The sequence below is a fragment of the Nannospalax galili genome, unplaced genomic scaffold, assembly GCF_000622305.1.
Source record: "Nannospalax galili isolate Female #2095 unplaced genomic scaffold, S.galili_v1.0 scaffold858, whole genome shotgun sequence".
Lineage (NCBI taxonomy): Eukaryota > Metazoa > Chordata > Mammalia > Rodentia > Spalacidae > Nannospalax > Nannospalax galili.
In genome coordinates, this window is record NW_008341877.1 from 1313654 (window position 1) to 1318352 (window position 4699).

The following is a 4699-nucleotide window of genomic DNA, read 5'->3' on the forward strand; positions in this document are numbered from 1 at the left end:
CAAATACACATGGCTGCAGTGGTCATAGATCTTAGAGAAAATCCCAAGACTGTCACATCCCTAAACTAATGTAATTTTTTACTATGGGCAAAATATGTATCCCTATATTTACAGACAAATACCCCAGTCACCACTCATCAAAGAAGCTTCTTTTGCACCAGATGCAGACTATTACCAAGTACCACAACTGACCACACATAGACATTGCCTATGAAATGCCCAGGCCTAAGTGACACATCTACAATGCAGCTTCTACATAAAACAAGGGTAAAGAAGCAAACACTAATGAATCTCTCAGTTCTCATTAATGAAGCTCCCTCTTGCAACAGTGGGCCAAGAACACAAAGGGTCACAAATGACAAAAAGTAAAGATTAAGAGTCTGCAGAATGCTGGTCCTTGGACAGGACTTCTATATTAAACTTCACGCACCCAGTGCTCAGGGACCATTGCAGAAGAGGGTTGGAAAGATTGTAAGAGCCAAGGAGGAGATGCATGGCCATATGAAAAGAGTCCTACAAGCTCCTAGGAACTTGCTCATATGATTCTATAGCAATGGTGTCAGCATACACAAGTCCCATGCAAATTCCGGCAGACAAAACACAGCATAGAACTGGGGAAATGAACAGCAGAACCCAATCTTAGCTGAAGAAATATTGGCAACTGATTACTGCTAGGAGAGGAAGAGCTGATCTTCCTAAAACAAGGGAGTCTAGATAAGCTGACTAGACTTCACTGGATGGACTTGGACTGGGTAACATCTTGGGACACTTACTTGACACACTGGGCCTTAACACAGATGACAGAGCATATGGGTTCCAGTGGGACTATGGGAGGGTGCCAGTGATTACAGGGTATAAAGAGGATTAAGATTGTTTGATATATTCTGTATGAAATACACAAAACTTCAATAAAAACAAATTAAAAATTTTTTTTAAATAAAGAAATAAAGCTGGGCATGGTGTCACATGCCTTTAATCCCAGCACTCAGGAGGCAGAGGCAGGTGGATCTCTATAAGTTTGAAGCCAGCCTGGTAACAAAGTGAGTTCCAGGCCAGCTGGGGCTACAAGGAGACCCTGTCTCAGAAAGACAAAAAAATGAAAAAATGAAAAACAAAAAAAAAATAAGTCAACAAATAAATAAATAACAAAATCCACTGTAGAAGAGGAGGTGGAAAGATTGTAGGAGTCAGGGGAGAAGGTGCATGCCTATATGGAAAAAGAGTCTTACAGGTTCCTGGGACCTTATGAGCATGCATAAGACCCATGCAAACTCAAGGAGACAAAACCCCAACATAGAACTGGGGAAATGGGCAGCAAGCTGCAACCTTAGCCAAAGATCTATTGGCTGTTGAATACAGTACGGTGAGAAAAGAGCTGATCTTCTTTAAGAGACTTACTCTAGATAGGCTGACTAGACCCCAGGCGAAGAACTAGCACTGAGGGATGCCTGGGGACACTAATTTGACTGATGGGCCTTAGCACAAATTACAGAATGCATGAAATGTGGTATAGAGGGGTGCTATGGGAGGCTGTGGATGGAGAGGGGATATAAAGATGATTAATATGTTTTGTATGAAATACACAAAATTCAAAAAAAATTATTTAAAGTAATACAAAATCTTTGAGAGGCACAAATAGGAGCTGTTATTTCCTTGTACATTCAAGGAGATGTGTTCTGAGAAAATATTGTTAGATGACTTCAACAATTTAATAACATCACTGTATGCTTACCCTAATTTTAAAAAATAAGTGATAAGGTCTTATGCAGTTTTTTAATAAATAGGCCAGGAGCAGAGCTTTCTACCAAGCACATATAAGATAATTTATTAGGAAAGAAATTTTAGGGCAACAAGTTGAGTCTCATAATAAACTCTAGATATGTTTTTTTGCCATGCCTTCATAAATCTACTAGAATTGGACCTTGAATAATCTACTATTGCTGGTAAACTTTTAAGCTTAACTTCAATATTCTCCCTTTTCAGTTTTATTGGGTGGTTATAATAACTCACCTTCCAATACAATTTATTTATCAATAAAATTAAAATCCTAGGAAGTATTTTTTAATATTATATTTAATATTTTTATTTAATGTGTATAACTATATTGTCTGCATGTATGTGAGTGCACCCGTGTCATGCAATGTCGCAGGGGTCAGAAGAGAGCTTTGAATTCCCCTGGAACGGGAGTTAAGGATGATTAATAGCCACCATGTGGGTGCTGGGAATTGAACACGGGTCCTCTGTAAGAGCAGACAGTGCTCTTAACTGCTGAGCCATCTCTCCAGCCCCAGAGGTATTTATTTTTAATGGTTATGTGCAATGATGCCCAAATACAGCATCATAGGAACATAACATCTCAGAACCACATCTATGGGTCTTAGTAGCATTACAGATACAAAACATAGAGGGTTCGGGTTTTTAGTGAAAACATAAGCATACATTATTGTAGTGTGAATACTCAGAATTGAAAAGCTGAACCATATATCAGATGTAGGTATAATTTCCTAAGAAATTCTCATATTTGTCCAGACCGGCTTTATAATAAAAAAGTTCATGATGCACTAGGATACTTTTGTAACATTAGTTTAAAGATAAATTATAGTCTAATAAGTGATATTGAAATGCTTTAAAATTTCTTTTATTGTTTTCAAGTCACTCCAAGTTAATACTAGTTCTTATGTGCTGGTTTTCCTTATGGTATTTGACACATACATGTTCCTATACATGGTTCCTATTCCTTCCTTTCCCCCACTGCTCTGTTTGACCACTAAAGCCTTCTGATTCCTTTTCTTCCCTAAGTTTAGACAACCTTTTGCTTTCTTCTTTATTTCCTTCCTACTTTGAGATATTTTTATCCCCTCTCATGATTATCTTCCCAGTTTTTTAAAAAAAATTTAATTGAAATTTATAATTTCATACAACAGTTCTTAATTAAATTTATACCTCCTGCCCAATCCATATCCCTGGCAACCCCCCCGCCACTGGACCTCATATAGTTTGCAATACATGTTAAGTCCTATCCAGGCAAGCATTTGTACCCAGATATCCTTCAGTGCAAATTTGTCCATTGGAGTTTAGTCAGCCCATCTAGAGATTGTATGCAAAGAACAGTCTCCCTCACCCAGTAGCAATAGGTATCCAGTAGTTCTCAGTCTAGGGCCAGGCTGCCACCCATTTCTCTCTTCCTCTTTGGTCCCTTATTTAATTGAGTTAGCATGGGTCCTGTGCTCAGTGCTAACAATATTGCCACAAGTTCACATGTGTAAGCATCCAGTGGCCCGAAGGCCTCTACTTCCCAGTGTTCAGAAATAAGCCCTGGCTCTTACAGTCTTTCTGACCCTTCTTCCACAATGGTCCCTGAGCCATGGGTAGGTGAAGTTCGGTCTCGGAGTCCTATCCAAGGATACACAGTCTACAGCCTCTTATTCTTTATAACTTGAGCAGTTGTGGCCTTCTGGGTACATCTCATTCTGTTGTATAAGGAAGCCTTACTGGTGAGAGTTGAGGGTTGTATTAGTTTTCTCTCTACATCTGCTAGTATCCATGAGCCTTAGGTGTAAAAGTAAAACTCTAGATGTATCATTTAGTACTGGGCATCTCTCAGACATATATTCTCTGTGTCTGACCAGTTGTGGGATTCTGAGGTAGCCTCCATCTGTTGCAAAAAGAAGTTCTTTGATGAGTGGTGTATAGTATGCTTGTCTGTAAATAGTAAGGATACATATTTAGCATATGGTAAGAAATTTCATTGGTCTAGAGATGTGAAAGAGATATGGTTTTCTCTAGGATCTATGTCCTCTCCTGTCATGTGTATTTGGCTAAGTTGACAGTGCCACTCATGAGTTCACTCCCACTGAGAGGGCTTTAAGTCCAATTAGATAGCTGTTGATTGCCCCACCCCCACCCCCTGACATAGCAGTGCCACTACTGCACCAATAGAGATAGTTTGCCATGCTGGTCTTTATGGTTATATAGGCTTTAGGGCTGTGTTGGACCATTGGTTGTTTTTCTCCCTTGGCAGTTCGCGTATCATCATCGAGCATTATGATAGCTAAACTTCAAATAGAAGGATTACAAGTCAGTTCTTTCTACATTGCTCCAAGACTTGTATCCAAAATATGTTCTGTCTTCAGCAGTAGGGTATTAATCTCCTAGTTCTGAGAGATAACCAAGAGGTTTGGCAAGAGCCTCTGTTATTTTGGGAGTCTCCTGGACCACACTTACTAGCCACTCAAAGGGAGGTCTGTTCTGTCTGGCACTGTGTTCCTTGCCAAGCAGCTCCCAGTTATACATATGTAGTAATGTTTAGACACAGTATATGTATTTCTCATGGGGTTTCAGGGGCATCACATTTCTCTCTGTGTTTCCTAGCCCCACAAGATTCATTCATCTCTATTCTTTTTTCTCCCATCTGACCTCACTCCTCCCTTTCCAGTCCCAGCACCTCCACTATCCCCACCATGCCCCCAATAACACCCACCTCCCACCATTCCCCTCTCCCGATTTCCCTCCCCCATACCATGGCCCTTTGCATGTCCCTCTCTCCTCCCCTCCCTGCTGAACATTCCCACTGCCCCCAACGTTATAACTTCTGTTCCCTAGTGTCCAACTCTTCTTGGTTCTCTCTTTTCCTTTACCTCCATGTATCATTTCCATTATCCTGGCTTCTGCTATTACATCATATATATATATATATATA